This window comes from Rhineura floridana, chromosome 4 (assembly GCF_030035675.1).
Source record: "Rhineura floridana isolate rRhiFlo1 chromosome 4, rRhiFlo1.hap2, whole genome shotgun sequence".
In the NCBI taxonomy this organism is placed as follows: domain Eukaryota; kingdom Metazoa; phylum Chordata; class Lepidosauria; order Squamata; family Rhineuridae; genus Rhineura; species Rhineura floridana.
This window is the reverse complement of record NC_084483.1, coordinates 202,845,184-202,858,010: the sequence shown is the minus strand read 5'-3', so window position 1 is coordinate 202,858,010 and position 12,827 is coordinate 202,845,184.

Below are 12,827 nucleotides of genomic sequence, written 5' to 3'. Positions count from 1 at the left end.
CATTGTCAACTTTAAAGTAGGGAAGGGCTAAGCTGGGGTTGAGGGAGGGGGGATTCGCTGCTTCCTGTGCATGTTTACTCAGAAGTAAATCCCACCCTGTTGAATGGGGCTTACCCACTAGGACTGGCGTCAGTTTTGCTGAGATGGCACCTGGGCATTGCACCTGCACTCTTTGCCCACTCACTTCTCCCTGCCTCCCATCACATCTGTGGTTCCCACTGGCCCTCAGAATTATCCCCAGGCCAGCAGAACAGTGAGTGCTTTTCTACCCTATATCTCAGTGGTAGGCTGAGAATGTGCTTTGCATGCAGAAGGTCCTGGGTTCAATCTTTTGCATGTCCTTGTGAAAGGGAAAAAATGTTCTAGGTTGTTTGTGTGACGATCCCACAGCAGGCTCTGTGTGTGTGTGCTATTACATTCAGTGATATACGGGAATTACAATTTATGAGTAACATTAGTACAAAAAACATTACTAAGGATTCTGTATGGTCTGGTACGGGAGGAGGTCCATGGGTGTTACACCATGAGTTACCGCACTGGGTGACACCAACCCTAGTGACGCCACTGTGTATTTCCTTTTCCATCTTCGATTGCTAATAGTCCATAGCTAAAACAAATAAAATGAGCTGAACTGAAGAGTGGACACCAATTGGTACACTGAATAGTCTGGGCCTTTTTTGTTTTGCCCACAAGGGAGGTGTTTTTTTCTAAGTAATAATGAAAAATTTAGTAAAATGCAGCACTGTTGGAATCCTAACAAAGCCTCCTCCTTGGCAAAATTTCTGCACCAAGCTAGGGGGGAGGTTTATTCCGAACTGGACCTTTCTCAGCTCCTGTCGGGTTTCCCCCCTCAGTCAGTTTAAAAGCTGCTCTGCTACCTTTTTAATTTTAAGTGCCAGCAGTCTGGTTCCATTCTGGTTCAAGTGGAGCCCATCCCTTTTGTACAGGCCCGGTTGGTCCCAAAATGTTCCCCAGTGCCTAACAAATCCGAACCCTTCCACCCGACACCATCGTCTCATCCACGCATTGAGACTGCAAAGCTGGGCCTGTCTGGCTGGTCCTGCGCGTGGAACTGGTAGCATTTCAGAGAAAGCCACCTTGGAGGTCCTGGCTTTCAGCATCCTACCTAGCAACTTAAATTTTGCTTCCAGGACCTCACGGCTGCATTTCCCCATGTCGTTGGTGCCAACGTGCACCACGACCACTGACTCCTTCCCAGCACTGTCGACCAAACTATCTAAACGACGGGCGATATCCGCAACCTTCGCACCAGGCAGCCAAACACCTTGCAGTCTACACGCCCATCACACACCCCACTGTCTATGTTCCTAATGATCGAATCACCCACTAAAAGGATCCCTCCACCCCCTGGAGATATATCCTCGGCACGAGAGGATAGCTGCTCATCCCCCAAGGAATGGGTCCCTTCTAAGGGATCGTTTCCCTCTTCCTCAGCTGGATGCTCTCCTTCCCCGAGACCATCGTTGTCCATGATAGCAGGAGAGCTATCATCGTTGGAGTGGGACACAGCTATAACGTCCCTGAAGGCCTCCTCCACACACCTCTCTGCCTCTCTCAGCTTTTCCAGGTCCGCCACCTTGGCCTCAAGGAAATGAAGTCGTTCCCGGAGAGCCAGGAGCTCATTGCACCGAGAGCACACCCACAACTTCTGTCCAACAGGCAGATAGTCGTACATGCTGCAGGCGGTGCAAAACACTGGAAAGCCCCCACACCCCTGCTGGCTTCTTACCTGCATAGTTTTGTTTAAGGTTTATTACGTCAATGGGTTGGAGACTGCGGTTTAGTTGAGGTCAGGGAACAGACGGGCAGAGTGGGGGCCCTGGCCTCCTCGCCCTGCTGCCGAACTCGCTCTGCTGCTTAACTCGCCTTGACGCTTCGTCAGTTGGGGCTCTCTCTAGCTCGTGGAGCAGGCTCCCTCGCTAGGGTGCTCTGACTTTATATGTGTGGCTGGTTCCTCCCAGCTACTGCTGCCAGCCAATGATGTGTTACTTGAGGCTGATGGCTATCAGCTGGGGCTTAACACTTTAGTATTCTCTCAGGCTTCCTTCCTTCCTGAGCGAGGGGCGGGGCTGTTTAAGCTTTTGGCTGCTTTTAATCTCAGCAAGGGGCTGCGCCTTCCAGGCAAGTCTTTTGTGTTTGTTGTTTTCCCACCTAGAACAGCCTGACCTTTCTTTAACCTAGGGAAACAGAGCTTGTGGTTGTGTTTCAGGAAGGCTGAAGCTGCCCTTTTTAGCAAGGACTGAGCTGACTCTCTCCCTGTATGTGTCGGTGGAGTTTCCTCTTCCCCCTTCTCTCCGACTGGAATTTAGCCTTGTTTACAGTGTCCCCTGAAGCTTTCCTGCTAGGGTGGTGTTGAAAACTAGCTTTCTATGGGCTTCCTTCTCCTAGGATCTGTCTCCTAACATATAGGTTCTTTCAGGTTCTCCTTGATCTCTCAGCTGCTTTTGATACCATCGACCATGGTATCCTTCTGGGAAGACTCACGGAGTTGGGAGTTGGGGGTACTGCATATCACTAACAAGTGATATGTGGCCTGGGTCTGTTACTTGTCTCTGACGTTGTCAATAATGTTATGTTACATTTTGTTTATTGCTCTTTTACTCCTGAAACCTATATATTGGTTCTGCTTACAATAAAGGGGGCCTTCATTTCTTGCCAGGCTGTGGTGCCTGTGTGAGCTTGAGGCCACTCTTGATCAAGAGTTATTTGTGTGTGTCTTTACTTGATATTTGGCAGAAAGCGCAGGAGCCCATCTGGCTCTCCTCTGCCCGCACTTACACCCGGGGTACTGAGGTGAGCTTTACACTGCTTTTGGCAGGTGCTAAAAGTCACCCTAACAGAATCGACTTGAAGGCAGTACATTTGATTTGAGCACTGGGGAACACTTCAGTCCTGTCCTTGGGTGCCAGTTGCAGTCAGCACAGACTTGTGGTCTTCCTCTTTGGCAGAGGTAGGGAAGATTTTTCAGTCTGGGGTGCTCACCTTGCCCCATGCTCTGAACTTCATCTTCCACAGTTTAAAAGTTAAAAAAAAATGCATGGTTGATTTTTAATTATTTTAAGAATAATAACATTGGAGTCAATGATAAGCACAGGCATGCTCAGTAAGACCCAACTGCCACTATTCTAAAAACCTAACAGCTGTTTGACTTGGCTAATCAGGAGACTCCTGTTCTCCCGACAGAGCTCAAATAGCCAGAATGGTTTAAGAGTCAGCCCCTTTTCCCAGAGAATTTTGAGAACTGGAGCTCTGTGTGGGGAATCATGGTCTATGCTTAAACCACTCCACTTAAGGAAGGGTAGCATGGCCAATTAAAAATATAGAGCAAGCCTAGAAATTTGCTAAGATATATTTCACCTTCCACTGTTTTATCCTGGGCAAACTAAGACACTCCTCATGTCCACTGGAGACTATTCTGCAGACTAATACATGCCCACTGGAGACTATTATTTTCTTAGCAAAGGTGGTTTTGGAGCAACTATAGGCATTCCTGGCTGAGGCAGATTACCTAGATCCACTACAATCTGGATTCACAGGCAGTTTTGGAGTTGAACCAACTTTCTTAGCCCTGACAGGTGACCTTTATAGTGGTAGAGACAGGAGAAGTGCAATCATGTTCCCTCTGCTCGATCTCTCCGTGGTCTTTGATACCATTGACCGTGGCATCCTCCTGAACCTACTCAGTGGATGAGTATCAGGGGCACTGTCTTCTGGTGGTTCCATTCTTAGATATAGGGCCATGTTCAGAAAGTAGCACTGGGTGAGTACTCCTTCACCCTTTGGCACTTGTGCTATGGTGTTCTACAGGGTAATATCCATTTCCCAGTGCCATTTAACACCTATATGAAGCCATTGGGAGGGGTCACTAGGAGTTTTGGAGCAAGGTGTCATCAGTATGTGGATGACACACAGCTATATTTCTCCATGACATCTGAATCAGGAGAGGCTGTGGAAACTCTGGATCACTGTCAGAATGCAGCGGTGGACTGAATGAGGGCCAGTAAACAGTGCTTGAATCCTGGGAAGACAGAGGCTCTATGGGTAGGTGGTTTCTGTGTTTGGGAGACAGGCAAGTTTCCTGTTTGGGTGGGATTGTGCTCCCTCTGAAGGAGCAGGTGCTTAGCTTGGGGATCCTTCCGGATCTCTGTCAGTAGAGGCTCAAGTGTCCTCTGTAGCTAGGAGTGCCTTTTAGCAGCTTTGTGTCATTCCCAAGCTATGGCCCTTCCTGAACAGGGATAGCCTGATCACTGTAGTCCATGTGTTAATAACCTCAAGTCTGGATTACTGTAATGAACTCTGTGTGGGGCTGCCCTTGGGCCTGGTTTGGAAACTCCAGATGGTGTAGAATGCAGCAGCCGGACTGCTGATCAGGGCACATGGCTGACAACATTTGACACCTTTGTTTAACCATCCACTACTGAGCTGAGTTCAAGTTCCTTGTATTAATTTACAAAGCCCTGAACAACTTAGGTCCAGGGTACCTTAGGACCACCTGAACCCTAATATCGCAGCTGAATTACTGAGATCATCTGCCAAGGCTCCTGCTGGGAGGAAGGGCGGGATACAAATTAAATAAATAAATAAATAAATAAGTACCTTGGACATCCCCCAAGATGGCAAGGCTCACCTGACAACAACAAGTACTCAAGCCTTTAGTGTCCTTTGGAATGCTCTGCCAATAGAAATTCAGCAGGGACCTTCTATTCTGATTTTTAAACGGCTGGTGAACACTTCTCCATGTCACTGAGCTTATTCAGATAATTGAGCCAATGTCTTTCTACAGTAGTTAGTTAACTGATTTCTGATTTTAAATATCAGATTTAACAATTTTAAATATCAGATTTTAAATATCATGTTTATATATTTCTGATATTTAAATGGCTGCTGAAAAATTTCCCATGTCACCGGGCTTATTCAGGAAATTGAGCCAATACAATAGTTAGTTAACTGATTTATGATTTTAAATATTTATATGGTTTTATTGTAGGTTTATATATCTTACACACCATTTTGACTTACTTTATTGCATTTTATTTTAAATGAATCATGATTTATAGATAAATAAAGCGCTTTGTGAGTTCTGCCTGAAAAGTGGCATATGAACGCCTCACATAAATAATAATACGTAATAGTGCAGTGGGATTGCTATGATGGGGAGTTGATTTACACTATGTCTTAAATGTAAAAAGTGTTCTCTTCCTGCAGACACCCGAGAAAGTGAAGTGTGAGGGCTGGAGAGAATCTTCCAATAACTTCAGCAACAAGGATGATCTCAAGTGCAACGATGATCCACGGCCATCCCAAAAACATTGTTCTGCAATGAAGATAATGTGTCACTGATCAAGGGCTCTGTTCTTCATGCTTGTTTTCAAATGGAATTAAATATCTAATGTGTTGCTGAAATGTGTGTTTGTTTGTGTTTCTTTATGATGAGGTTACTGCCATAGTTTTCCCCATTTATTGCTTTATTCCACTTACTTGTACAATTGCAGCTCATAATGAATCTTCTCTTTGTACTGCGGTGTTGGCTATACCACGAGTATGACCACGTGCCCTGAGTAAAATATACAGTACAGCAGTTTACACCTACAGTATCTTTTCACTCTTATGGTAGGCTCCCGTCCTTCTAAACAACTTTCCTCACTTTCTTCCTATCCTCCCCAGGCGGGTTGCAAGCCACAGCTGGTTTACCTTCTCTCTAGGAACCAATACTCTCTGGCTTTAACCCTTACAGGTGAGCCTGAGCTGAAATGGAACTGGGGATGGTTCTCTGAGGAAAGCACTGTTTGGCCTTAACGTTTCAGTGTAGTTTACATTATAACACAGAACCCCGATAATATGGGTGTATCTTATGTCCCCCGACCCCTGCATTACAATAAGTGTCCACTTTATGCTACAGTTCAAAATGAATTACTTCCCTACAACAATTAAAAACCATAGAAGATATCAAGCAATAAACTGGGGTAGCCAGTTGGTTTCTAGAAGTTAACTGCAACTCCTCATGTCCCAGAGAGCATGGCCATTTGTCAGGGATGTTGAAAATTGTAGCCCATCAACATCTGGAGTTCAGAGCTACTCGTGCAATGCACCAATATTAACAGCAGCAGTTAAAACAGGAGAAAGAGATGGTTTAGCAAGGACAACAGAGAAGAATTGCTAAAGGATTATAAACATTTATACCAATAACTCAGACAATAAAAAGATAAAATTCTTATCTATGATTAAAATCCCCACATTAACTGTTCCAGATCAGGAAATATTAGATGCACCAACTGTAATGGGGATGATTAATAACTTGCAAGAGAATGAATCTGCCAAATAACGGCAAAATATTTTCAAATCTCTTACTAACACCCTTAAAAAGAACTATTAACCAGATATTAATAACCAGCAGATGCAAAAGGAAAGTCTGGAGTTGTATGACACAGACAATAGGAACATGGAATGTGAGAAGCATGAACCACGGAAAGTTAGAAATTGTCAAGCAAGAAATGGAACGTATCAACATTACAACACTTAGCATGAGTGAATTAAAATGGATGGGAATGGAACATCTTCAATCAGGCAGCTGCAAAATATTTTATGCAGGAAATGAGAAATTAAGAAGAAATGGGGTTGCTTTAATAGTGAGAAGTGATGTAGCAAAAGCAATTAGGAGCTACAACGCAAGGTCTGAGTGAGTGATATCACTGAAATTAAACAGGAAACCTATCATCCTAACCATCGTCCAAGTCTATGCTCCAACAGCAAACACAGAAGAAGAGGAATTGGAGAGATTCTATGCAGAAGTACAGGAAGAAATTGATCACACACCAAAACAAGATGTGCTGATAATCATGGGGGACTGGAATGCAAAAGTAGGGAACAGAGAAGAACTAGGAATTGTGGAGAAATGGGGCCTAGGAGACAGAAATGAAGAAGGAGACAGACTTATTGAATTCTGTGAAGACAATAATGTGTTTCTTGCAAACACATTTTTTGAGCGACCGAAAAGACGACTGTAGACATGGACATCACCAAATCATCAATACAGGAATCAAATTGGTTATGTAATTGGTAGCAGAAGATGGAGAACTTCCAAGACTAGGAGCAGACTACAGTTCAGATCATGAACTGGTCGTATCGAACATCAGAGTAAAGAAAGAAAGAAAGAAAGAAAGAAAGAAAGAAAGAAAGAAAGAAAGAAAGAAAGAAAGAAAGAAAGAAAGTGATAGAGATACAGTATACTTTTCCTGAAGAATATCAATATCAAGAATATCAATAATAGCAATATCATTTTAGCACGTGTTTTTAAATTGTTTTTAATTTTTTTAATTGTTTTTTGTGTTTTAAAATTTTCATATTTGTTTTTATTGTTTTTAATTGTTGTAAACCGCCCAGAGAGCTTCAGCGATGTGGTGGTATATAAATGCAATAAATAAATAAATAAAGCTCAAGAGCCAAAGTTCTGCCCTTAACCTGCAGCCAGATAGTCAGAGATCTCACCCTTCTTTGGTCTAATTATCCTATGTCATGGTGTTCCTAGCATGTGATGTGAGGTATCATGGAGTTGTAGAAGCCCTGAGTAGGTGCTGCTTGAACCCATGGAACTATGACCATATATGTGTCTCCAAATGACATTGAGTAACATGTAAACTGGGGGTGTGCTGACATGACAAGTAAAGGACAATGGAAAACTTTGGAGTTGTGGGTGAGTGTTCTGGCTTTACCAGATGTGTTTTTACTGATAAGACTTTTGATCTCCTGAGATATGTTACTGCAAATTCCTATTTATGGGTGATCAATCCCTTATCCATTAGAGGTCAAAAGATCTAATGTCCTGTGTTCAGATGGCCTCCTTTTTTGTTAGAAGGTCTGGAACTCGGGACTTTTTTTGTTTTTGTTCATGACTATGCCAGTCATCATGTTTGTTTTTGACTCCTGAAAATTACAAACAGCTCACAACTTAACAGAAAGGGCTGTTTCCCAGGATCCATTGCAACTTTAGACTTTTCAAACCTTGAGATGAATCACAGAATGAAAAAGCTCCAAATCATAGATATCCCCGTAACAGAGAAACACAATGACATTCAAAACCGTCATTCAGTTTATTCTTTTATTTCCACCACTCCAAGTCTGATCAGCTCACAACCTTTCATAAACATGCAAACAGGTCATATTTTGGTATCAAGTTTGCTTTTTGTGAAAATCGTTTCCACCCCTGGGAATGGGTGGATAGCACAATGCCAGAAGGAGTGTGCTGGAACAAACTTGTCTCAGTTAAGGTGGTCTGTGTAGGGTCAGTGCCTGGATAGGGCCAGCAGTACATGCACCCCACCATGAGCACCATAGAGGCAAGGAAGGAGGCACATGTAATAAATATATTAAAGAAGTGAGCAATGAATGTCCTGACCCAGGGGAAAGAGCTTGAACCCTTTGGCCTGCTGTGACAGAACTCATGAGGAGGGGTGGGGGGAAAATGCTAGTCTGTTCAAATTTAAAGCCAAATCTATCAAATCCACATTTTCTGAAACAATATGAGAACTGAAACGCAGCCAGCCTTTGAAATTCGCACATATCTGAACTTTGCAATGCAGTTTTCCAACCAACCAATGTATACCAAAGCGCATGTATTTGGGGAAAGTGTGCATAAAATGAATATATTAGTGAAAATAGCATAAAACAATGCATTATATTAGGAGAAATTGCTTGCAAAAACTTGCACATTAGTCAAAACTGCATAGAAAAATGTGCTTTATGAGAAATTTGGACTAAAATGCTGGACAATTTTCATGAGGGTTTTAAAAAAAGCACAAATTTCTGAAAAAAATGTGGACAACTGAACATAAGATTGGGAGAAAATGAGAAAAGCAAAATGGGCAGATTCTTCCATCTCTACCCCTGGTTATGTCTGGTGTGTCGTGACAACAGACTGTGCTTCCTGGCTGCATCCATACCACATCCCCCCAAAGAACCCTGGGACCTGTAGATTACCCCTCACAGAACTACAATTCCCACCACCCTTAAGACATTACATTTCCTATGATTCTTGTGGTGGGAGTGGGAGGAAGGACATACTTCACATGTCTGCTGATGTGCTTTGCCAGTGCCTCCAGTGAGCTCCAGGTGATGGACCAGGGCTGGTTGTCTACCTGACCCTGCTGTTTCTGACTGAGCGTGCATTTATACATCAACATCTACCAAACTATGTTAAGTGGGCTGCCATGCATGGTATGGGTCTTAGATAGTTTTATTGATTATATTGGTTGTGCTTCTGTCCCGATTTCTAACATTCCTTTCACACGGCAGTACCTGTTGCATAAAGGAACTGTGGCTTTCAAGTTTTCCCCATTGCAGTTCTTAATACCAGAATCACATGGAGGATATTACAATACAAAATTACAAGAGAGACAGAATTTACTAGTATAGAAACAGGGTTATAGCCATAGTATCCCTTATTACTGAACAGAGGATAAATCTTAATTTTAAACATTAGCCATCCAATGACTAGATCAGCAGTAAATCATGCACAAATCAAGAAATAAGCTTCATACGACCTTTTTCATTCTGATCATCATAAAACAAAGTATTTTTATTGATTAATAACTTTCCCTTTTGACATGAAGGTCAGAAGTTGTCATGTCATCAGGCTATTATTTCATCTAGCTCACTACTATCTATTCTGACTGGCAACAGCTCTCTTGAGGTCTTGAACTAAACTCTTCCCAGCCTTCCACCTTCAGACCATTCTAATAGTAGAAGCCACGGATGGTCTGTTGGACATTTGCATGGGAAATATGTGTTCACCTATTGAGATGTAGCTTCTCCTGTCAATCATGTCATTGACTGAGTTTCAGCTGACTAACAATGCGTGCTTTAGGATGCAATCCTAATGGTGGGTGGGTGGCTTAACAAATTTTTAGCACAATGCTTGCACATCCAAAAGAAGGTTTGCCCATAGAATCAGAAACCTCCTAATGTGTAATACCAACTAGAGGCTCAAACTGCACCCTGAGACCATAGCAGGATCCTTTGTTGAAATTAAAACCTGCACATTGCTTTTTGTGTGTGTGAATCCAACCCCAAGATCGCACACAAAAAGGTAAAATAAAGGTTGGTTTATTAAAAGAGGGAACAGGAAAAATATACCATTTAATTACAATAAAAATGTGAGCAGCTTCTACTAATACAACCATTTCCTTCCTTAGTTTTAAAGAGCCTAAGAACCCCTGTCCCTAATCACTTCCCAGATTGTATGGATTCACACCAGAGAATGCAAACAAGGAAGCAACAGAGATATGCATAGATATACCTTTCCTGAAGGAAATCAGGGCACAGGGTCAGAGGAAAGTATTATAAGCTTGATGAGAGTCAGTCTCTCTCTCTCTCTCCTCCTGCATATTGCCACATGGCCAAGTATATCACTCTTATCCCTTTTCTTGCCCGGTGTCACAACCTGGGGAGAGAGACTTGGTTTGCCATCAGGGGAGGCTGTTTCCACCTGCCTTGTCCCACCGTCCAGCCCTGGAGGCCTTCAAACACAGCTTCTTTTGGAGGACTTTGCCACCACACCAATGAAGACTTGTGACACATATGTGGAGTAATGTTATATTTATTAAAATATAACACATAATCAATTGAATCTAAATCAGCCAATCATTATATATGTCAATTATATCAGGCAGGTGAGGCTCCACCTATCTGTGAGGGTATAGACCCTCCAATACAGAGGCAACTCAGTCACATTGGACTGTAACTCCCCAATCAAGGATTTGGGAAAAGTTATCCCTCCTTGGTATTGGAGTCAGGTATATGGTTCCAACCCCCACATCCTGGCCCTGCCGTACAAGCGTTCACCTTGATGCGCGAGCCGGTCCCACGTGGACACTCCTTAGATCCACACAGACATTATGCTCTGATGTTTCCCCAGGGAGTGCCCTTTACCAGAATGCCTCAACCTCCTTACTTTTAACCCCCATTACCTCACCTGCCCGAATTCCATGCCAGCCAAACCGGAATCACCACAACCCCCCCCCGACAAGCCAAACGAATCAAACCCAAGCAGCATAGAGTAGGCAAAACCAAAGAGATTCTGAAATCAGGATCTCCAAAAAAAATTCCTACTCAGTGCCATTTGGCGACTAGCAGAGCCCATACTGACAAGGGAGGGAGGGAGGGTGCCGCAAGGCAAAAAAGTGCGATGTTAGGGAGGAGCACACTATTTATAGCTGCTCCATCCCCTTGCCTGATAGGGCAAGAAAACCACCTGACTGACTAAAAACCTTCTGGAAGCTTCCCAAGTCTTCCTGGCAATGGGGTGGCGGCAAACACCCCCCTGCCAAGGCAGGAACGTTATTCTGGCCCTTCGGGTTGGGCTGTGGGGGTTTGGTGGATGGGGGAAATTTTTGTATCAGCTTGGGGGTTAGTTTTTAATTTTTTTTTTTTTTTTGGCTGTGTTGTTGAGCTTTATGCTCATTTATGTTTTGATGTACTGTATATCTATGTTTTTTGCTTAATTTAGTGATTATACTCTTTATTATGCATTTGGATTATTTGTGTGAACTGCTTTGAGCACATGTATATTTGTGGAAAATGTGGTATATAAAGAAACTTAATAATAATAATAATCTGCATGTTGAGATGATCTTAGGGAGCATTGCATAGAATGTCAAAGTTGTTGGAGCCTTGTGAGGTGCTGAGACTCCCCCAAAACCTTAGTCTTAAATGTGTTTTGAGCTGGCATTGAATTGCATGTAAATTGTGAGGGGCATACAGGTAAGCGATCTGGTACATTAAAAAAATCCCTTTTCCTATTTCTATACTTGTATAGTTAAATTTTTACCTGTAGTTTCTGGAGCAGATGTATAGGTGTAAATTTAAAACAACTTCTTATCTTCTGTGAGTTTTGTTGTCTTAGGCACTATCTCAGATATGGACTGTTGTTTAGCTGAAAGGATTATTCCTGAGCAAACCTGGCATTTGGAACCATCTTTAGTCCTTGTTAACTCAGTCAATACCTGCCTTCCTGAAATCAGCAAGCCAGTTCTGATCATCCTGTAGCTTGGATTTAACATGAGGGCTTATCCCAGAAGTCTATGATTTTCAGGTTCTCATGCCATGATCCATTAATAGAAATCATAGAATAAAAAAACCAATTTTACGCATACCTTCCTACAACATGATGCCAGGTTTATTCAGGCAGCAGTGTTTTTATTTGTCAAACCACAAAGCAGTCAAACCACTGGTCCATCTAGCTCAGTATTGTCTGCATGGATTGGCAGTGACTCTCCAGAGTTTAAGACAGGAAGTCTCTCCCTGTTAAACCTGGAGCTGCTGGAGATTGAACCTGGGACCTTAAGCATGCAAAGCAAATGCTCTACCATTGAGCGGCCCTTCCTTTGCCCTGTGGTACATCTGCTGTCTTGATGAAAACAGGAGCAAGGGGTGGGACCCTCCAATATCTGTCAGCTTCATTTTTCCCTAGTTTCTCATTTTTCCAAACTTATGTTCATTTCATCACATTTTATCAGTACTGTTGCAACAGACGTGTGCACGCTACTGCAGACTGCAGCTGTTAGAGCCATACGACAATGGAACCAAATACCTAGAGAGGTAGTGGGCTCTCCGACACTGGAGGCATTCAAGAGGCAGCTGGACAGCCATCTGTCAGGAGTGCTTTGATTTGGATCCCTGCATTGAGCAGGGGGTTGGACTAGATGGCCTTCTAGGACCCTTCCAACTCCATGATTCTATGCAGACACTTATCTGATAGTGCGAAGGACAATTAACAAACTCATCCTCTTTTCTTATTCAGGGACCAGCACCAG